At 38.2% G+C, this 23,999-nt stretch overlaps 1 pseudogene; it reads left to right on the top strand.

The window, feature by feature from the left end:
• The window catches only part of LOC119040015 (keratin, type I cytoskeletal 18-like), a 72,763-nt pseudogene extending 49,305 nt beyond the window's left edge, over nucleotides 1–23,458 (top strand).
• Nucleotides 23,459–23,999: the final 541 nt, after the last annotated feature.

The following is a 23,999-nucleotide window of genomic DNA, read 5'->3' as shown; positions in this document are numbered from 1 at the left end:
AGAAGGTTCTCAAGACATTAGGTTGCCCCTTAGGACTCTTACCTGTGGTGAGTGCACACATTCAACGCCTTCGGTCCATGTACAAATTCTCACACAGCATTTATAACCTTATATACGGATTCGTCAGGGTACTATACTTAACACAGCTCATTAAAACCTCATGGGGTTAAGTAACTCACAGATTCCCAGTGGTCAGAACACCTCTTCTGGTCAGGTTTTCACTGCTGTCACGCAACGGAAAGTTGACTAACCAGCAAATTTGACAAGGTTTGATATTATGCAAAAGTTTAAAACCTGCACAGGAACTTTACGAAACCTTATGGGCAGCCATGCTGGGGAAGTAGACCTTTTCCTAAGGAGGGTGAGGGCAAGCAGGGAGGCATTAGAGGTAGGGGAGAAGTCAAAGAAACATATTCTGTGGTCATCCTTCTTTTTAAAAAGATTTTCATTGATTTTAGAGAGAGAGAGAGAGAAGAAGGGATAGGGAGAAAGAGAGGAATCAATTTGCTGTTCCACTTATGTATGCCTTCATTCTACGTGCTCTAACCAGAGATCGAACCTGCAACCTTGCAGTATCGGGATAATTCTCTAACCAGCTGAGCTATCCGGTCAGGGCTTGCGGTCATTTTTATGTATGGAATTGTGGTATGGTTCTGGAACTGTCTCTAGCCAACCCATTTCCATCTCCTTCCTTGAGCAAAAGTTGAAGTTCATAGAGAGGCAGAAGCATGGTCCCAGATAGGAAAGCAAGAGTGGTAGGTGGAGAGGGGGCTGTCGACAACTCTTCTTGTTTCTCAGAGATAGCAGATTTGAGCATTGGAGCTTCCCTAAATATGCCTGCATTGGGCTATGCCAACTCCTCCAGTCATGGCAGAGTGGATGAATAGAGTCCTGGAGCTAAGGGTACTTGAGAAACAGCAGCAATTTCTTCAAGGCCAGTAAAGTCTCTACACTGGTGATAGCAAGAGCCAGCTGGAATTTTATGGGAAAAGGGGGGGTCCTGTAACAGTAGTTCTACACCTCAGTTTGATGACTGGAGCTGGGTCATGGCAGGTCCCGCTGCTTGGCACAGGTAACTTCTGACTTTACACGTGCTGGGATAGCCTTAATCTTCTAGGAGCCAGCATGACTTTCCACAGAGCTCACACCATGAGGTGGAGAGTTGTAACTTGTAATGGATGTAGTCCCAAGCCTGTTCAAGATGTCCGGGGACCATTTATTATCTACTGTGTGCTTGGTGAAGTGTTCATCTTGAAGAGTCTGGAGAGACATCAGAGGGATTCATTCGGGGAAGGATTATAGGCAGTGACACCATCTGGATCTGATTGGTTGTTGGAGAAAGTAAATATTGAGCACATCAATATACACATATTGCTTATGTAATAGCCATTTATTAAACACTTACTCTCAGGCACATTACATACAACTTCCCACTCTATATTCACAATGGCCTTATAAGGTATTACTCGCCCAGCTATACAGCAGAGGTACCAGAGACTGAAGCACAAAAAGGCAAAGTCATGTGCTATCCAAAAACATGTGTTCTTAATAAGTTTTTTATGCTGTCTCCCAGTTCTATGTATCAATAGTTATACTAATAGCTAAGAACTTCAATACTTAATATCGCCACCCTAATGTGTTGAGGAAATGTAAAAATGTTTTTTAGTTGACCTTTTAGACTCAGGTTGTTTATTTTAAGTAGGCTGACAGGTCAAGGTGAAGAGAATAAAATTGAGTAAAATACAAATGCCTTGTCTCCTCTGTGAATAATGGGGACCAAAGGCTGGGTTTTGGTGTAATTGATTAAAGAAATAATGTATGTGAAAATGCTAAGCATACTGCCTGTCACATAATGGAAGCTCAAAAAATGTTAGTTTATTTTACACCCTAGAATTATATAAATTGAATCTTGAATTAGAAAGAGACTCACAAGAAAATTGCATAAAGAGTCTAAAGAATGTTTTAGATTTTCTTTAAAACTTTCTTTTAAACACAGGCTTTAAAAAGATTTTAAAAACTTACTCCTCTCTCTTTTTTTTCAACCACCTCAAATTTAGGTCTAGACATTTTACCTGTAAGTTATTTGTGTACTTACACACTTTCTTATATTAAGACCAGAAGTACAGGATAGGGATGAATTAGAGAGGGGTGAATCCAGCTGTATCTTGAGTTCACTGAACATTGCAGATGATTTTTCAAATGTTTTGGGCTTTCTGAAATCCAAAACAGGTTTCACCCATGCTTGTATGCTTCAGTTTGGAGTATGTGCAATTTAAGGGAAATTTAATCCATATGTTTCTGATTCGTTTACACTTAAATAGTCAAAATATTATTTTTAATAGCTATTTGATGCCCAAGTAGCCTTTTAAACCTTTTAAATATACTTTTAGAAGACTGCATTCTCTTGAAAACAGGAAATCATGTCTTTACAAGGACAGAAACAAATTTATACATCTGAAAATTCAGGTTCAGATGAAAACACCTAAGGGTACAGGTTTTTAGTGACCTATCTGCATGGCAAATGAACACTCAGTGTTAGACTAAATGCTATTTCGATGCACCTATTTCTTGCTGTATATTTGGAGTGGATATACATTTTGGTTGGTGTTGGGCTATTTTGAGTAGTGGATTTAGGTCCTGAAGCTTGAAATTTACTTGGTTTTTATTTTAGTACAATGTTTTCTGTCTTAATTCATTGAATCATTCTTAGTTGTCTAACATGGCTACTTATTTTTGCAAATATTTCATGTGTGATGAAACTAATTTTGTGTTTTTTTCTTTCTGTTCTTCACCAGCTATTTTTGAAAAATAAATGAATGTATTTGATTTCCAATAAAACTATGCAGGGCTTCAGTTGAGATATGAGCACTGTGTTTTACCTGCATGCCTAGAAGCTGAGTAAAATCATGGTCACCCAAAAGAAATTAGGCAACATACCTTTGCAAAAGAAAAGATCATGAGGGTTAGTAGGAAAAAGGGGGGGAGAATTATTTTTACTTATTTTGTGAATTTTTTTTAAAAGGCCAAGACACTTGCTGAGAGAAACTAAAGTATAGTTGTAGGATTCACAGGTTCTACCCCTCTCTCCTTAAGAAATATGTGTTGACTGAATGAATAAGGATAGCTTTTTCTTACATGTATATTTTCTCATGGAGCCATTTCTACTTCAAAGCATTTACAGATGTTTATCAGTAGAGATGTGGATTCCTGATAGGTGCTTAGTCACTAGCTGTGTGAACATGGGTAGGTCACTAAGCCTCTCTATGTACACTTTTCTTATTTATAAAATGGACTTCAGTAATAGTACCAAGTTCATAGGGTTTGGTGAGGATTTAAAAATTGGACATAAGGTCATTATTACAGAGCCTGGCAAATAATAAGTCCACAGTAAGTGTGGCAAAGAAAAATATTAAACAGACTTTGAAGAAGGGGTACTTTCTATGTATGATGCACAGAGTTTTCCTGGGGACACATAGTTGTACTTTGTTCTGCTGTTGAGTTAATCGCTCACTATTACTATATCGTCCTAGAAATTCTTCAACCAGAAATTTAGGTATAGCGATACTGAAATCCAATTGAGGCGAACTTATACTGGAGGTCTAATGACTGCGGGTTGGAGAAGGCTTGAACTGCATCAGTAAAGAGGAAAAGGAGGAACAAAATGGTCTGCCAAGCAGGGGCTACAGATGCAAATGCACGGCAGTGTTTTGGAGTGCGACCTGGGTGCTTGGGCCCAGTAAACTCTGGGTGGTTTTCTGTAGCCTGATCGTAGGGCTTGCCTAAGATGTTTACATTTTTCTAGCTGGTGATACACAATCATTGAAAAAGTTTAAGAAGAAGAATGGTATTATCAGATTTGGGTGTATTTCAGCAGGCGGTGAGGTACAAGAGCATTTGAGAGTGAAAAGAAATCAGCTTGAAGTTCAAACCACAAATGGCAATAGTACTATGTCCCTCCCCATCTCTCTAGGAATTTGACTGAAAAATCAGGGAACAGCAGGGGGATTGTTGGATTACCTAGGGCCTCTGGCCCAAAGTTTCTGTTTTTGCTGAATTAGTTCAATACACTGATTCTCGTCTTATCCTGCACATATCCTTAATCTTCACCTTATCCAACCAGATGTAGAATTTAGTCCCTTTCTTCCTCTTTGTTTCTCTCCTAATCCTTTAGGGAACAACCACTTCATATTTGTTCTGTTTTACTATGTAGACTGCTCATGGGAGGAGAATTTTTGTGTTGTTGTTTCCTGCCCAAGCAAAGCCCCTACAGTGGAAGTGTGGCTAAGTAATGAGTCGCAGAGGCTCAAACTAGAAAGCAAGTAAACCAGGTGGGAGGCTATTATCAAAGACCAGGTATGGAGGACCTGAAGTAAAGCAGTGGCATTGGCAGGAGGAAGAATGAGGGGAGGATGCATTTGAGATTTGAGATAAATGTGAGATGGGACTCAGAGGGCTGGACACAGTGACAATCAACCTGGGGCAGTGGTACAAGCGCACGTGACAGAAGCGAGTTGTGGAGGGGACTGGCTGCGGGTGCATGCTTCTGCTTTAAATGAGGGCTTTGTGTGGCACATGTGAACAGTCAGAAGCAACACTTATTGCTGTCCGAGATACAAAAGGAAGTACACATTTTGGGAGGAATTTATGAGTCCAGTTTGGGGCAAGTTGGGTTTGAGGTGCTAAATGGAGGTGTTTCCAAGGTACTTAGAGGTGTGTATTAGAATTTGGAAGTGTAATCCTGACTGAAGAAGCTAGGTTTGGGAGCGGATCATTTAAGGACTGTGCTCAAGTACAAGCCTAGGAAACCCCACTACAAGAACTTAACCAAATACTAAGCTATTTGTTTTATATTCCAAGAAGGCCAGAGTTAAAATCCAGGATTAGTTTGGTGGTTCCAAGATTACACCAGTGTTTCAGGGTTATTTTTATCTTTTTGCTTATTATCCTTAGTGTCTTGGTCAGATGAGAATTTAGGTCATGAGAGTTATTCAGGGAAAGCTCTTTAGGAAGAACTCATAAGGGAAAGTATGAGGAAGGATGGAGAAGGAGAGAGAAGAGGTAGTTTGACTAAATAAATAATTAAAAGTGGGCCATACATGAGGCAATGGTGAGTGTCATAAACCAAGGGTTATGATTAATCCCATTCTGTGAACATGTGGTCCAAGGAAAAATCAAAGGAATGAATGAAGAGAGGAAATAATTAAAGGAATTTAAGGCTATTCTTTTATGTAGCTTGATATTGAAAAAAAGAAGTATAGGGAGTTTGTTGTGAGGAGAACCTGGGTTAAAAGAAAAATTTAAATAGTGTTTTAAGAAATGTGTTAAAGTGAAAGAGACAGTACACAAAGGAATATTGAAAATTTAGAAATAAGAGAAATTGGTCAGTGGAGTGATATCATAGAATTGGGATGGAGTCCAGAGTACAGATGAAAAGATTAATTTGGGGGCACAGGGAAGGAAAATCTTTTACTGATCCAGGAGGGAAAGACATTAAAAATAGAGAGGTTTACAGATAAATTCCTGATGGTGGCAAGTGAGGAGCTGCAAAATTTCTGCATGAATATATTCAAATTTACTTTCTCAGCAAAATATAGAAAAAAGTCATCCGTTGAACATGCATGAGTGGAGTAGGAGTCGTTGGTGATGGTAGGATGGGGAAGAGGTGTCGAAGGCTGAGGAGCGGTGAGAGTTTGAAACAGCCACTGAGTGGGACAGGAGAGATACTTAGTGAGAGCTGCCCGGCGGCGTCAGAGGCCTTGCTGAGGTTGCAGATCATTAATCCGTCGTACTGTGGTCCCCCCTTATCCACGGTTTCCCTTTCCGTGGTTTCAGTTACTCACAGTCAACCACAGTTCGCAAATATTGCATGGAAAATTCTGGACATAAACAGTCCAAAAGTTTTCCATTGTATTTGTTTTGAGTGAGAGGATGAAATTTCATGCTGTCCTGCTCTGTCCTGTCCAGAACAGGAATACTCCCTTTGTCCTTTGCATGCATGCTGTGTACACCACCTGCCAATCAGTCACGTAGTAGCTTTCTACACTCTCAGATGGACTGTTGTGGTATCACAGTGCTTCTGTTCCAGTAACCCTCATTTTACTTAATAATGGATCCAAAGTGCAAAAGTAGTGATGCTGGCAATTCGAATATGTCAAAAAGAAGCTATAAAATCCTTCTTTTCAGTGAAAAGGTAAGTGTAGTATAATAAGATATTTTGAGAAACAATATTCACATAAATTTTATTACAGTATATTGTTACAATTGTTCTGTTGTACTATTACTTATTGTTGTTAATCTTTTACTGCATCTAAGTTGTAAATTAAACTTTATCATAGTTATGTAGGTTTAGGAAAAAACATGCTATTTATAGGACTCAGTACTATCTGAAATTTCAGGCATCCACTGGGGATATTGGAACATATCCCCCTTAGATAAGAAGGTAGTTATTGTAGCAGCAGCTCTGGTTGTGTGTCTTCAGTTGGGGACAGCATCTGGGGGGATCAGCTGGGCTATTAAATCAAGAAGCATTATACATGTGATTCATTTTCTAGTTGTTAAAAGCCTCTCAGTTGTAGATCACAAAGGGACTACGGATATACATGCATGTTTGCACCTATGCTTAGGCAGTGGAATATAACACCAATGTTTGGTTAGGGTGACTTTAGGAGTCAGGTAGTAGAAGCCTCAACTTTCGTTTTGGTTTCTAGTGCTGAAGCTATTATTGATTATGGTTTAGAGACCAATGGAGTTACATAGGTGGGTGGATCTTTATGGCTAAGTTTTCTAGGACAAAAAAAAGTTGGCCTGCTTTCTGCAAGATCACCTGGGATATGTTTTTGTCTACTTGATACTCCTGTGGCCCAGAGATTTCTAATCTATCTGAAATTCTGTGGGTGAATACAACTTTCTAAAACACATCACTACCCAGAAACTTTCAGTGGCTTCTCACTGTTTATAGTATAGGGGAGACCCCCCAAAACTTGGAATTTATTTATGAAAAATTGTATATTTACTTTTACTTGTTTAAACTTCTGTCACCTTTAAAGTACTCTCCATTTGATGCAATACATCTATCAAGATGTTTTTTCCACTGCTCAAAATAATTTTTGAACTCATCAGTTTTGAAGTCTTTTAGTGCTTCTGCCATTTTTTGTTTCACCTCTTTCATATCAGCAAAACATTTCCCTTTCAGGACTTTTTCACCTGGGGAAACAAACAAACAAAAAAGTCACTCAGAGCAAGATCAGTTGAATAGGGTGGGTGGGACATGGAGGTCACACCGGTTTTGGTCAAAAACTGATGAACACTCAGTGTTGTGTGGGCAGGTGCACTTGTAAATCACCCATCGTGAAATGGGCAAACACATTAAAAGAGTCTTCAAAAAATTTCACTAAATCTGAACTCAGCCTCTCACAACAACCCCAGCTGGTACACTCATACAGATGGGTCCCTAGAACACTCACCTAGCAGGGGAAGCCTATACTACAAGGGGCCTGCCCTCCAGAAGATAATTCTGTTTGGGGGGATTTTAATTCTGTTTATCTGCCCTTGTATATTATTGTTATTTTAGCCTGATGATTTTAAGACCTTCTATAATTTGGCCTCAGCCTACTTTTCTTTATTTCCCCTCTGCCTCCTGCGCTCAGAAAGAATAGCTTCATGGGGAAGAGCACAGGCTTTGCATTTGTATTTGCAGCCTAGCTTTTGAAATTAGCAGCTGTGTGACCTTGTAAAATTTAACTCTCCCAGTTTTGGTCTTCTCAGTAGTAATAGGGAGATAATAATACATGTCTTATAGAAGGATGAGGATTAAATGAAACAATATAAGGTGCTTCATACAGAGCCTGGAGCACAGTATATCTATAATACTTATAGTACTTTATTTAGTTGACTCAATGTACATAGTGTTTGGACACTGTTCTAAATATTTTGTAAACTCATTTAATTCTTATAACAATCCTCTGAAATGGGTAATATAATTATCCTAATTTTACAGATGAGAAGCAAAGGTAAGAGAAAATTGATGAACTTACCATGTTACCAGCTAATGAGTAGGAGAATCATGTCTCAAACCCTGGGAGTCTGTCCTCAGAGGCCATGATCTTAACCACTGAGCCATGCTGCTTTCCAATAAATGGCAACTATTAAATTAATACTCTACTAACTTTCCCTTAAACTCATCGCGCACATTTTTACCTCCTTGTTACTATTTATTTATTTACTTACTTACTTACTTATACAGAGAGGGGAAGGGAAGGAGAAAGAAAAAAGGAAACAGTGTGAGAGAGAGAAACCTTGATCGGTTGCCTCTCATACATGCCCTAACTGGGAACTGAACCAGCGGCAACCCAGGCATGTACCCTGACTGGGAATTGAACTGACAACCTTTCACTTTGCAAGGTGGCACCCAACCAATTGAGCCACACCAGGCGGGGGTTCCTTGTTACCACTTATATAATTTAGTATGCTAGGAACGCTTCCTTTCCTGTCCAAATTCTCTTAATCTTTTACAGCCATTTCGATGACTGTCTCTTCCATGAAGCTTTCCATGGTTTCTCAGTAGCCAGTAACCTGAATCTTTGGTGCTTATTGCCTGCATGATTTAGTTAGCATTTTAAAATACTGTTTTGCAGTGCCTATGTTGCTATATTTTGTTATTTAATCTGTCTTCATTTTTTAAAAAGATTTTTTTGTTTATTTTTAGACAGACAGGAAGGGAAGGAGAGAGGGAGAGAAACATCAAATGTGTGGTTGCCTCTCATGCGCCCCCTACTGGGGGCCTGGCCCACAGCCCAGGCATGTGCTCTGGCTGGCAATCAAACCAGTGACTTTGGTTTGCAGGCCAGCACTCAATCTGCTGACCCACATCAGCTAGTGCTTAATTTGTCTTTGGTTTTAAACAGACAAAATTTGTGATGGTGGGAACAATATGTTATCATTTTTGTGTCTTTAGCACTGTTGAATGGGAAACTCACTGGACTTTGTATCAGAGACTGAAATTCAAGTCACAGTACTGAACGAAGACATATTACTTGACTTCTTTGAAACTTAACTGTGTCATCTGAAAATATGGGCTAATAATTTATTTGTCTAAGAAGGTTATTGTGGAGATTAAATGAAATGTATACACGAAAAAGTTGAGGCTCTATGTATACCTCTACTGAATTCAATTTAGACTCAAGTATGAAGGGACTGGGTCTCCAGGTTAGAGAATAAAGGTAATGGGAGTAAGGATACAAACATACATAACATGAGAGATTATAAAACACAAAACATTACCTTTTTGCTTAAGGTAACCTCTGTCTATGCCTTTAGTATATGAAGATAGGCTAAAATTCCTTAGCTTCATATTTCTCACAAACATATCACTGACTAGCATATCTGAAATTCCTCTCTTGGCTCCAGGGTAAAGAGTTCTGGCCAATTTTTTCTCATAAGTTAAACTTGAACTTAAATTTCCTACCCACAGAAAATATCTATCCAAAACTTCACATGACTGACATGTAGCAATTTAAGATTTCTCTAACCACATAATCATGCATTCCTAAATAGTATGTGAGAGTTCTTGATTCTTATTAGGCTTTTTGTTGTAAATCCAGCTAACTTTCACATCTTTTTTCTTGATAACTCTACCCAAATAAAGTTACTAAATTCTCCTTAGAGCTTATGATATACACTTACACCTCAGGTATCTGTCACCTTTCTGTATCATGAGTCCCATAATTTAATCCTCCTGTGGCCACTTGCTATTTTTCTTTCCATCTTATTCTGATGGCAAATTTCTCTGTTTCTCTCTGGACTCTATATTCTTATCCATCTCTCAGTCTTAACCCAAACAAATTCTGCAGCCTACATGTCATGGGAATGAAGTGGTAAAAGAGCAAAGGACTCAGCTTCCAGTGGGAGCGTGGGGGATGAGCTGGTTAAGAAAAACTTTCAAAAGTAACAGATATAAAACAACGTTGGAAGACAAGAATTTGAGTTGTAGGTAGTGTGTCTTTTAGGTAGCACTTAGCTTAGAAGAAATACTACTTTTGTTAGAACCTGCCTATCTTAATTCCTCTCATGGCCTATAATTATGTATGTCATTTTCAGGCTTATCAGTCCAGTGAGATTTAGAGTCAGTTTCTCCTTCTCCCCCTTCAACCTCCAGATCCCTCATAGGACCTGAAAAATGCCCTCCTACAATTGTCTAAGGACCTAGAGAGTGATTAATGTGTTAGAGGCCACTTTCTTATGCTGTAGAACCCTCCATCACCTTTACCACACGTGACCAGTCTGCTTAACTGACCCTACTCAGGCTCTGGTACTTAGTTACTTTCTGTTCACTTCTTCTTTCATGAAATATGAAGTCTGGCCTTGAATTCTATACCAAAGGCTGGAGATCCTAACCTCCTCATTGTATTTCAGCTAGCCAATTTCTTTATTTTTAAAAATATTTTATTTATTTATTCTTAGAGAGTAAGGAAGAGAGGGAGAAAAACATTGATGTATGAGCGAAACACTGATCAGTTGCCTTGACAGAGGACAAGGCCCATAACCCAGGCATGTGTCCTGACTAGGGATTGAACCAGCAACCTTTTGCTTTGTGGGATGATGCCCAACCAACCAAGCTACACCAAATAGGGCTAGCCAATTTCTCTAGAACTGAGTCTTAGTTCTCCTCAAACTATTTAATACCTGAAAGTGATGTCAGCAATATGGTGGTATGGGAGTTTCTAGCCCATATGCTGTTCCAGGAACACAGATTTGAACAATGATTTCTGACAAAAATACTTTAACAACAGCTAAGGACTCTTGGTGAGAGTTAATAGCACCTGAGTTGAGTAGAGAATAAGAAAAGATGCTTTGAAGAGGGTAGAAAAGACAGTTCACATTGCCCCATTATTCCTTCCCCAAGCCCGGGCAGCCCAGGGTGAAAAAAAAGATAGCCTTCTTCTGGAGAGGAAGAGTAAGGTGATCCCTAACTTCACTGTGGACTGCAGCTTTAGTCCACACCAAGACCTGGCTACCTCCGATGGCCCTAAGCAGCTCTCATAGCCCACTACAACACCAGGCCAACCCCCATGGATCTAAACGCCAAACTAAGTACTGTGGACTCCTGACCCTTCTCAACACTGGGCTGGTTACTGCAGTCCTAGGCTCCTGGCAAGACCCAACACCAGGAGAGAGCTACTGCCCTAGACTCTGGGCCAGAAGATCATGAATAATCCAAGATACATGAAACCAGCAAAGGTAATTAATAAAGCTTCAATGACAGACACTAAAGAAATAGAGATCTGTGAACTATCTGTTAAGTAATTCAGAATATTTTTCTGTAAGAAACTCAGAAAACACAGGTAGACAAGTAAATTAAATTAGAAAAGCAATGCATGAACAAAATGAGTTAAATAGGAAATGGAAGCCATTATGAATTCCAAACAGAGATTCTAGTGTTGAAAAATGCAATTACTGAACTCAAGAATTCAATAGAGCTTCAATAACAGATTTTACCAAACAGAAGAAATAATAGTGATCTTAAAGACTAGTTATTTGAAATCAGTCAGAGCTGATTTAATAAATTCACAAAAATAAAAAAAATCATTAAAAATAATGAAAATGAGTGGAAAAAGCATGTGTGAATTTTATAATACCAATGAAAAAAATAATTGAGGTGTTATTGGCATCCCGGAAAAAGAAAAGTGGGAGGAAGGGGAAGAAAGAATATTTAAAGAAATAATGGCTGAGACTTTACACATTGAAAAGACTACAATTGTGACTTCAATGACTACAATTGTGTCATTGAAGTTCATGAAGCTCACTCTAAAATTTCGACCAAAAATTATCTTCTCCAGGACACATTACAATAAAATTGTCTAAAAATCAGGGCCAAGGAGAGAATGTTAAAGGCAGCAGGAGAAGAAATTATCCTTTTAAAAAAAATATTTTATTTATTTATTTTCAGAGAGGGAAAGGGAAGGAGAGAGGGAGAGAAATATCAATGTGCTGTTGCCTCTCATGTGTCCCCCACTGGGAACTGGCCTGCAACCCAGGCATGTGCCCTGACTGGGAATTGAACCATGATCCTTTGCTTCAAAGGCCCACACTCAATCCACTGAGCTACACCAGCCAGGGCGGAAATTATCCTTTTATACAAGGGAAGCTCCATAAGGCTGTCAGTGGATTTCTCATCAGAAACCTTGGCTGATAAGAGAAAGGGAATAATATATGTATTTAAGAAGATGAAAGAAAAAAACTTCCAAACAAGAGTAGTTTATATGGCAAAATAGTTCTTCAGAAATGAAGAAATGAAAGAAGACTCTCAAGCAAACAAAAATTTGGGAAGTTTTTCAACCCTAGACATGCCTTTCAAGAAATGATGAAAGCAGCTCTTCAACTTGAAATGAAATCATGATATTGGTGACATAAAAATATTTAAAATACAGAACACACTAGTCAAGTATATAGTCAAATTCAGAATACTTTACTACTGTGGTATGTCAGTAGTAAAGTTACTACTAAAGTTATACTAGAGTTAAAATAACTGACACAGTTATTTTAACTGTAGTATAAAGGTTAAAGGGAAAAAGTATCAGATATAATTATAGCTATAATAAGTTGTTAATGGACCCACAATGTAAAGAGGTAAGTTATGATATCAAAAACATAAAATATGAGAGGAAATGCATGGAGTTTTGTATGTGATCAAAATTAAGTTATATCAGCTTAAAATAAACTGTTATTATCTATTAGATTTTTTTGCTAAGCATCATGGTAACCACAATAGAAAAACTTACAATAGATCCACAAAATTCAAAGAGAAGGGAACCAAACATCCCTTTAGAGAAAAGTCATCAATTTATAAATTAATGGAGTGAGAGAAAGAAAAAACAAGGAACTGCATTGATGATGTTTTAAAAGGTGTTTAAAGATGACATTAGTAAGTTCTTACCTACCAATAATTATCTGAACTGCAAATGGCCTATATTGTCAAATCAAAAGGTACAGAGTGGCTGAATGGATAACACAAGGCCCAGCTAGAGGATGACTACAAGAGACTCACTTCAGCTTAAGGGCACACACAGGCTCAAAGTAAAGAAAAATATCAGATGGAAACCGAAAGAGGGGAGGGGTAGTTATACAGGATATAACGTAGTTGTTCTTAAATATCACTTAGTTTTAGTCATCCAGAGAACTTTTAAAAAATGCTGAAGACTGGGTTACACCCCAGACCACTTAAATCAAAATCTCTAGGAGTGAGCCCAGTCATCATTATTTGTTTAAAAGTATCGCAGATGGCCTTGGCTGGTGTGGCTCAGTGGATTGAGTACGGGCCTGTGAACCACAGGGTCACAAGTTTGATTCCCAGTCAGGGCACATACCTGGGTTGTGGGCCAGGTCCCCAGTAGGGGGTGAACTAGAGGCAACCACACTTTCTCTCCCTCTCTTTCTCCCTCCCTTCCTCTCTGTCTAGAAATTAAATAAATGTAAAAAAAATCTTCAAAAGTATCCCAGATAGTTCTATGTACAGTTGGAATAAAAAACCTTAGTGTGACTAATGGTTATAATACTGGACCCCGAAGAATTATGTCTCCCTGTGTCCACACACATGAACAGATGAAGTCTATTTCCCATCTTGACTGTAGGCTCCTTTTGATGACTACGTGAAAGAGCATAGCATGTTGATAAGCAGAGGTAAGGTCAGGAGAAAACCACCCAGCTAAACCTGGGTGGAATAGTGAGAAGTAATAAAGTGTTTTTAAAAACCATTTAGTTTAAGGATGGTTTGTTACTCAAGCAAAGTCTAACTGAAATACACTACTATGGAGGATTTCTGTTGTAAGTTATGAGCAAAGGAGCTGCTTTTGGTTTTGTTTCTGTACCTCAATTTTTATTGCTGTTACAAGAACCACTCTAATAATTGCCTCTGAAGCACTTTCTCTTGTCCCAGGATTCTCGTTAGACTCTATTACTACTGGTGGAATAGAAGAAGAAAAATTTCATGTCATTGTACAAATGCCTTCCTGTTTTTCACTGGGTTACTTGCTCAGTCTGAATACCAAATATTTTCTTTACAACAATAAAGATCAAAGGAACCCCCTGCTCCTGAGACTGTGGCTCCGGCAGGCTTTCATAACACTACATGTGTATTGCCTCAACACATCCTGAAATTTGCTCAGACTCAGTGTCACACATGAAAGTCTAGAATTAGCAAGATGGTCACATGTAGTTTAATCCAGGAACAATTGATGCCTCCATTCAATTTGCTTGGTGTGGTACATGTAAAAGAAATGTAGTTTATATCTTTGCTATGCTATTAGTGATGAAAATTCTATAAATTTACCTTAATACTAAGGCCAACTATTTTAACAGGTCTAAATGGGATGCATTTCTCGTGAAATCTGGACTGAATGAAAACAACAGTTGTCTATATTATTGTTTGGTAGGTGACTCTGGGTTGGTGGCAGTAAATGCCATGGACCTGGAGCCCAAAGACATGAGATTGACACTCAGTTACTTTGCTTACCTTTTGTGTAAGACTGAGCAAGTCACTAAATATTTTTTGTCTTAGTTGCTTTAAAATTGAGATAAAAATAACTCTTGCCAGATTTTATCTAAAGGTAAAAAAAGATAGCATATATAATATCCCTTTGTAACCTTTAAAACTTAATTTAAATGTAAGATGTTATTGCTCTCGGTACGGCCATTGTTATAGATAGCACCAGGAAGAAATAAATATGGAAAAAGTTCTTTGACAGCAGCTGAAAAAAGCCACTCATGTTCTTACAAAACTAGGAAAGTTGATAACTTTATATGGCTTCACAGTTTTTAAAAAATCTCTGACTCTTAAAGCACCTTGAAGAATATTTTATTAATTTTTAAACCACCCATGAAATATATTTTCTCTTTAAACTTTGTTTTAAAGATAGTACCCTTATCAGGATGTATAACTTTAAGTCTAACCCACTAAGGGCTCTCAGATTTGTGCATGAATACAGAGGAGTTCTGATCCTTTTTTATGTTGTAATTTTTGTGTTTTATTTAAAATATGCAAGTCCCTTGATCTTGTCAGCCTTTCCTCAAAGCCTGTCCCTTGAGGCTTTGATGCAGTGGAAGTGCCTCAGAAGCTCAAAGCTCAGACAGGTGGCAGTCTTTTCATGCCCTACATGTTAGGGATACAGTTTGGAGATAACTTATTAATCTTTCTCCTTTAAGTGTCTGAAAGATGCCCATGAACCAGATTTCTATACTGCCATGGTCAAATTCGGCCTGGAACCAGAGCCCTTGCAGTGTGTACTTTATTCTTTGGCTCCTTTACTAGCACACAGGATTTTTGCTGTGGCTGTTGTTTTTGTCTCACAAACGGTAGTCTCCTGATATGAATGAACTACTGGGGCTTTCAGCCAAGACTCGTTTGGGTATTAGGATATGTAGCTATAATGATCTGCTGTATCTTTCTGGCTTCTTTTTCAAGGATTGTAGAGAGCTCTGTATATATTATTCAATCTTTTAAGTAAAATGAGCTAGATTATGTTTTTATATTAGAAAAATTTACTCTTAATCCCAATTTCTATCATTTAGTCCTTGAGCATCATTGTTTGTCATATTGGTAGTCAGTGACCTGATTTTTTTCCATGGATGTTCCAAATCGTTTGCTTTCCCAGGTTAAAATAAGCCTGATTTCTGTCTCAAATTCTGCTCTTAAAAGAAAAGGCATCCATGTTTATGGACAATTAATGTGTATTATGTCCTGGTCCTAGGAAGTACTATTTCATCGAATTTCTTAGTTTGAGAGAACGAGTGTGTGGGAAGCGATGATCTATTTGGGAGCTGCATGGACCTTTAGCTATGCTTCGAAATAAACCACTTAAATACTTTCCTTCGCATACAAACTGCTTTGATAATCTCTTAGAGAGGAAGCATTTGTTGCACACTCTTTGTTAAGGTAAGGAAGATGTAGGGATAGTACAGATTGGTAACATGAAAAGAAAATATAAGCTGATTTTTGGTAGATTCTGATTCTGGTGATTGCTTATGGCCTAATATCTGCTTTTTATAGGGTCTTGCCTACAGAGATACCAGTACCCATGCTGAATCTTTGGTCAGATAATCAGAATACTTTAAATTTGAGGCTGCCATAAGTTTATCGAACCGATCTTTCTTCATTAACATTGATGAATGATTTCCTAACTCAACATATTATTGTAAGGACCTTTCTATATTAGGCCAGTTGAAAAACAAGCCACAATTTTTTCTGAGGATTTTTTTCTCTACTAGAGTGACACACACTGACATACACTGACAGAAGTCCTTGTTTTTGAATTTCTGTAATTATCAATTCAGTGGGGTGTGAAATATACATGTGCAGGTGACACGAATGGTTAAAACATCAGCAATGTTTACTTCACTTACAAATGTTGGGCCTTTTGCCCTAAGACTCAAATTGACCATCAATCTACTTGCCACAGGGTTGGCACCACAGGGTTGTACACCACAGGGTTGTACAATTTCACATAGGATTATGCTTCCATGAATGTCTTCCAGAGCTTATTCACAGGAGTCTTCAGCAGAGGTCACACCGGCTTTTCTAAGAAACTTTCTGGAAGAGAAGACCATAATTGCCCCCTTTCAGGAAGCTGGTATTCACCAAGAAACATTTGCTTTTCGTGTCTTCCCTAGTGGACATCAGTGGATTTATCAGGTTGCTGTTCAGGGTCTTTCCCATTCTCTTCTGTTTTTTTTTTTTTGCTTTCCATCTGTGACTTTCTTTGCAGCATTTTTTCCTGATTGACTAGAGGTAAGGCAAACTAAAACTTAGAAGGAAATAAACATGTGTTATGAAATTACCCCTTAGAAAGAAGAATTTCTTAGCATAGTATTATAAAATAAAATGTCTAAATAAAAGATATTTTGGTGTTTGGACTTAATTGGCACTTTTCTCCTTTGCTGGAGTTGTTTATCATAGTGACAACAAACACATGCTGGACCAGGCATGCTCCAAGCTTGACAGATGGCTGCTTTTGCAGTCTAATATGTTTTCCTTTGGCAGTTTGATGTGGCAGAAAGAGAGTCCGAGCTGTGAAGTTGGAAGGGACTGGGTTTGAATCTACTTACTGGTTGTTAACCTTGGGCAAGTTAGTTAATCTCTCTAATCCTAAACTTCCTTCTCTGTTAAAAAGATATTAATAATGTCCATGTTATCAGATTGCCTTAAGAAATAAATGAGAACATGTAAATGAATATATGTGGCACATGTCAATCTTTTTGAGTTCTCAGTATATGTTATATTTTTCTTTCTATTATACATTGGCTAGAGAGTAATGTGGTATTTTTGCTTAATAAGATAAAGTAAAATAGTATATAGAAGCAAATAGTGAAACATGCAAATATAAATTTTGAGTCATTTTGCACTTCGTAGAATAACTAATTAACTCAGGGATCCCAATTGTTATATATAAAATGCTACCATATTCTTGTGAGATTGAAAAGCAATAGTAATAAATTCATTCACTTGCACTTTTTTGGTCCAATATTTATTGATGCTATTATTTGTTAAATGTTGTGCTAGGTATTAGAGATACAATAGTGAGGAATATAGGCATGGTTTCTGCAGCTGAACTGCTAGGATGTTTTCAGTTTATAAATAGAAAAAATTAAGCAGGAACACTCTTAAGGAGCACTGACTTCAGATATTAGTTAATATGTAATCCTTAGTATAACATCTCAAATGGGGCTGATCATCATCTTTTAGCCAATTAATTTTCTTTGTTCTAGTCACAATTGGACATTTTTCTTTAGGCTGTGCCTGGAAACTTCATGGACATGAGGGTGTTCTGTGTTTTTCAACCATTACAAGGAACTTTAACTGAGGTTTAGCTCAATTATAATTCTAGGACCACTTACCATACTATTAAAATAAAGGTCTATTTTTCTCTCCTAATAAAGCAATATTTACCAAAGCCAGTTAGAACTCCAGGAAGAGACTACATTTACAATTTTCTTTCTAAAAAAATCTACCTGATTCTTACCCCCCAAAGGAAAACTTTTTGCTCCCACTAGAACAGTGGGCCATTCCCTGGAATGATGAAAATGAGGTGCACGTTCAAACTGCTGCTTAATTACTTTGTTTAATACCTGCGGGTTATGGTCTTAGGCCAAAGGATGGTTGACAACAACCACAAAAGAGATCGTTTCCCTTGTGTGTTGTCTTGCCTTCTCTCTTATTTCTTTTATTTCTTTTGTTACTCTCACTCTCTTCCCGCCCCTCTCTTTTTCTGTTTACTTTCTCTTCACCTATGACGCCCAGCAACTTAGTTTGTTGGAGCTTTGCTGTTGTGTGAGTTTTAATCATGTCCCCAGGAAGAGGGATAATTATTAAACCACTGGAAACTTAATGATGGGCATTTATTCCCCAACCGTAGTCATTTTGGTGTCTGGGGTTTGGCATGCCAGTCAGTGGAAACCAAAGGGGATAAATGTCATCCAACCACACGTGATTTTCCAGTGATTTACGTGTGTTTGCTGTACTCCAGATGGGCAATTACTGATGCCCTGCTATGCCCTTTATTTGCAAGCCTTTCATGATCAAAATAACAAAGATTCGAAGCAAGTTCACCTCCCCACAGTGGTAGAAAACAGGTGTCAGTTTCCCCAATATGAAGTCACTTCTTCCTAACGCTCAGTTCTGTGATGCCATGTCTTCTCGGGGGTGCTTAAGTCATAGGTTTCCTAAGCTCCTTTAAAAAAATTTTTTTAAGTTGTCTTTCCTTTTAACTTGAGAATTCAAGTTGCTAGAAAAAGGTTAGACTTTATATATTTTTCAGTGAATTAGTATCAACCTTCTAACATATTATGTATGTGCTTATCTATTATTTTTACTGTCTGTCTCTTCCCACTAATATTGAAGTTCCTCAAGGGCAAGGGATATTTACCTGTTTGGTTCAATAATGTATCCCATGTGTTTCAAACAGTGCCTGGCGCAAATTAGGCACTCTTTTAATGTATGCTGAATAAATGCTGGATGAATGAATGAATGCTACTAAGGGCTTAGTTGAAGACATGCCTAAATTAACTGTTTTTATAAATGAGAGAGATCTGTGTTAAAATCGCCACTTTTCATTTGCAGAACCATAGCGAGTTACTTAACTTTTTCAAATATTCATTTCTTTATCTGTACTGTGGAGATTTTTTGAAGATTAAGGTTAAAAGGGGTCATTTAAATAGGATAATGTATAAAAAGTGTTTAACGTGGTTCCTGGCATGTGGTCAGTGCTCAAGAAATTTGAATTGTTATGAAGTTTTTGCTATTCAATTTAGTGTTGTGCAAATGTGAGTAATATAGGACTATATGCATGAGAAAGCAGGGTTGTTTTTTTTAAATCTTTGTTTTATTTTAGCTGAAGCTTCATTGGAATGTCAATTAAATGAAGATAGGAAGTTTTCAAGTGATTTGTTCCTTGATGTATCTTGACAACTAGAATAATGCTGGGCATAGGTGCTCAATAACTATTTGCTGAGTGAATTATCCAGTATTCAAGATGGGGTTTGGTTTCACAAGCCCAAATGTTCTGAGCCTCACTGGTATTCAGTTGAATTAATGGCAGAGATTTCAAAATGCTGTTCTAAAAATACCTCAGTGTTTTTGTTGTATGGAAGACAAAAACACAGAGGAGGTTTTTGAAAACTGTAAGTGAAGAGGAGAAGGAACTGGAAATTAGCTAGAAGGTCAGGCCATGCAGAGTTATTTTGGGCAATTCAGGATCAAATGGACTTATTTTCATATCACCCTATTTGGCTTGCTGAAAGACCTGGGTCTATAATACTTAATTTCATTTTATATTGTATAGGTTTTGTCCAAAACAGAGAATTTTCTTTAATCTTAGCCTCTTTTAGGTGAACATTGGTGGCAGGCATGTAGGTTTGAAGAGGAAAGATAGTGTACATTCACTGGTAAATATACCTTTCTGGTCCCCGTGGCAAGCCTGGACTCTGTCCACAGTCCAAGGGTGTGCTGAACTGTAGGTCTTCCATGAAGTTAAAGCAAAACAAGCAAGTTCTTGGTCTGTCTCACTCTGTCAACTGAAGTCGATCTGCTAAGTGACTACTTTGGCTGACCCTCTATTGTATTTTCAAGTGATTAGGGGGGTTTTCAATGTTCTATTTGTAAATAAATATTAACTGGCAATTCTCGATGACTACTTTAAAAAAATTGCATTTTGTTAAAACAACATTTGATAAGATCATTAACTAAAGTTCTCAAAAAGAAATCTACATCAGGCCATTCACAAATGCATGATTTTGACATTTTCATTTGTGTTATTTAGGCTCAGGCTTTGGTTTTGTTATTTTATATTCTTACCAATACAATTCCTTTGCATTAAACTTTAGCAATCAGAAGTATTGCCATTGTTATCCTTAATGATAAGTATTTTAAATGAATGCTATGATTTTACTTTTATTTCCTCTAATATTTTAAAGGATAAAAAGTTTCAAGTAGATGTTTTGACATAAAACCTTTTATGTCAGTACATTCACTGTTAAAGCTGACATGAAGTCTGAAACTTTTCCAAAAATGAAGATTCTGAATACTTTTTAAAATGTGTTCACAACTGTAATTTAAGACAATGAAAGTTGTAGATAGATTTGAAAATACCATGTCCATGTCATGTGGGTGAATTTAAATAATAGAGAGATATGTTTCCTTGGGATGACCAATTTTTAGAAAAATATCTGAAACTCTGACTCATGTTGCAGTTGTAGGGAGATCAAAGAGTTTCACCAACACCTAACTGTTCATACAGTTTGAGCCAACTTCCCAAAAATGGAGCCTGCAAATCCTTTCCTACACTTACACTTTGAGGTTTTTATTTTGTTTTCTTTTGTGTGTGTGTACTTTTTAGAATGTATTTGCTTTCAGTAAGTATAAGAAAGCAGAGAGAGTTTTCAGAAATTTTCAAGATACAGACTGGAAAGGACACAGAGGTGTGGCAGTGACATCGTTTACACTATGGACATGGGACAGCGTGTGAGGTTTTGAGGACCATTAATCCCAGGGGTGTTAGATGTAGTGCACTTGTAGTGAACGCACCAAATCCAGTCTTTATTAGGAAGGGCAGTTGTCTTGAAATCAACTTCCTTATTTTCTGCATTGATGGAAAAAGTAGACAGTCTGGTGACAAGAAAAACAGATCTGTACTTAAAAAGTTTGAAAGTTGTTTTTCAAGAAGGAGAACATATCAGCTTTGCCCCCCCTCTCCCCCCGGCTCTATAAATAGCTCCTGGCAGGCAGAAACAGCCCTGATTGCAGGAGATGAAGGGAACAAGCAGCAGGCTCTAGTGCAGAATCAATGGCACAGTGCCAAGAGCTTCATCAAATGAATAATAGCTTCCACTTGACAATCAGTAAAGTGCCTCTTCTCTTACGGATTTAGTTTTTAATGATGATTAGAGAGGATGGGCCCCTAAAATTTCTCTGGTAGAAATGACCTCCTATTAATTTCTATTCCTTGAAATGCTGAATTTCAAAGCTATTTTACAGCTGCAAAACCAAAGGCACTGACATAAAGGAACTATTATCTTTGTAATTGTAACAACAAGTACTAAATTTGTCATTGATTAACAGAGACTTTTTAACTTCGTGATCCTTTGTTGGTTGAGTTCCCTATTTGGAGCTCTGCTGATTTACTTGCTTTGAAAGTCAAATGTTACACATTTTAGATCCAACAGCTATCAGAATAATGTCTTTTGTTTTACTACAGGGGTGGGCAAAAGTAGGTTTATAGTTAATACAAATAAATAATTCAACAATTAATAAATAATACAAGAATAAACTGTTTTGCACACTCACAAATGTAAACTTACTTTTGCCCACATAAAACTTCCTTGTAAATCTTACACTGATTATTTATTATGCAATGAAAGGCGAAGATCAAGTTAGAGTTTATGAATTCTATACAGTGTTTTCTTGTCTGTGCAGTAACAGAAAATCCTAAACAGGTGTGCTTAAAGTACGTCTAGGAATGCAACTTTTATTAAGCAAAGAACCTCATCGGAATTAAAAAAAATTCCTAACCCATTTTTATCTGTGTGTGTGTATAGGAAGTATATTTTCCAAGAGGAATTAAATATAGAATTAAGAAAGGGTGGACTGCAACTTCAACCTGAGTCTCAGCTTGTCACCTTCCTCCCTGAACAACATGAGCTTCAACACATGCTCCAGCTTCTCCACGAGCTACTGGACCCTGGGGTCTGTGCAGTCACCCAGCTACTGGGTCTAAAGGCCAGGGGCGTGAGCAGAATCTGTGCAGGGGCCGAGGCCTCTGGTTCCCAGGTCTTGGTGTCCCACTCCACCAGTGTGCATGGCAGCTGGGGATCCAGGGACCTGGCTGCAGGGATAGCTGGGGTCTGGCAAACACAGGGAGCATCCAGAGTGAGAAGGAGGGTATGCAATGCATGAATGGCTGCCTGGCCTCCTACCTGGAGCAGGTGAGAAGCCTGGAGGCTGATAATTGAAGACTGGAGATCAAAACTCAGGAACATCTAGAGGAGAAGGGACCTCAGGTCAGAGACTGAGGACATTATTTTAAGACCATTGAAGACCTGAGGGCTCAAATCTTTGCAAATTCTGTGGACAATGCCTGCATTATTCAGCAGATTGCCAAGCCTGTCTTCCTGCTGATGACTTCAGAGTCGAGTATGACAGGGAGCTGGACATGTGTCAGTCATTGGAGAGTTACATGAATGGGCTCAGAAAGATGCCTGATGACACCAATATCATTTGGCTGGAACTAGAGACCGAGACCGAGGTTCTCAAGGAGGAGCTTCTCTTCCTGAAGAAGACCCATGAAGAGGAAGTAAATATCTATGATTGCCAACTTTAGGCTGACTGTAGAGTTGGATGCCCCAAATCTCAGGACTTCAGCAAGATCATGGAGGACCTCAGGGCCCAGGATGATAAGCTGGCTTGGGAGAATGGAGAGGAGCTTGACAAGTACTTATCCCAGCAGACTGAGAAGAGCACCACAGTGTCACTCCACAGACTGCTGAGATAAGCACTGCTGAGATGTATAGGACTCACGGAGCTAAGACCTATGGTCGAGCCATTGGAGACCGATGTGGGTTCAATGAGGAATCTGAAGTCAGCTTGGAGAATAGCTTGAAGGAGATGGAGATGCGCTATGCCATGCAGATGTGACAGCTCAATGGGATGCTGCTGCACCTGGAGTCAGAGTCAGTCCAGACCTGGGCAGAGGGGCAGTGCCAGGCCCAGGAGTATGAGGCCCTGCTGAACATCAAGGTCAAGCTAGAGGCTGAGATTGCCACTTACCGCAGCCTACTGGAAGAAGGGGAGGACTTCAATCATGTCAATGCCCTGGACAAGAGCCCCTCCTTACAAACCATCCAAAAGACCACGACCCGCAGGACTGTGGATGGCAGAGTGGGGTCTGAGGTCAATGACACCAAAGTTTTGAGTCGTTAAAGGCAACAGAAGTGGGGCACCCCATGGCAGGGCAGGAGGCCAATAAAAAGTTCAGAGTTCACTGGGCTTTTTTTTAAAAAAAAAAAAGAGAGTGAAGATGTTTATATTGGTATTAAGTAAAGAGACTGTAAGCCTACTTTGTCACATTAGGTTATTAATGATAAAGTCATAGGTTTTAAATATAACCCCTGGTATATCTCAGTCAGGTGGAAATGTATTGTGTTTTAAATGAAATTTTGAATATAAAGAGCAATTCAAAGAAGACACCAATACTTTAGAGTGCTTTCTGTTTAGTGTTCTTAGTATTAAAAAAAACACAATGAAATGGCAACTTTAATGGTTTGTAGATTTGGCATGGCTTTGAAAAGCCACGGATTACATACTGTTGGATTATATGAAATTCATGCATTGTAATACATAAGAGTTTATAAAACTTATGAAAATACTTAAAATAGTTTTTAAGTCTAGAAGGAAATATCTATTAAAAATTAAAAATTTGGCCAACTTTTGATTCAGGAGGTTGCCCCGTGATGATCTTTGA

This window comes from Artibeus jamaicensis, unplaced genomic scaffold (assembly GCF_021234435.1).
Source record: "Artibeus jamaicensis isolate MK-2021 breed Jamaican fruit bat unplaced genomic scaffold, CSHL_Jam_final scaffold_1019, whole genome shotgun sequence".
Classification (NCBI taxonomy): Eukaryota; Metazoa; Chordata; class Mammalia; order Chiroptera; family Phyllostomidae; genus Artibeus; species Artibeus jamaicensis.
The sequence above is the reverse complement of the archived record's forward strand: the minus strand, read 5'-3'. Positions and strand labels throughout refer to the sequence as shown.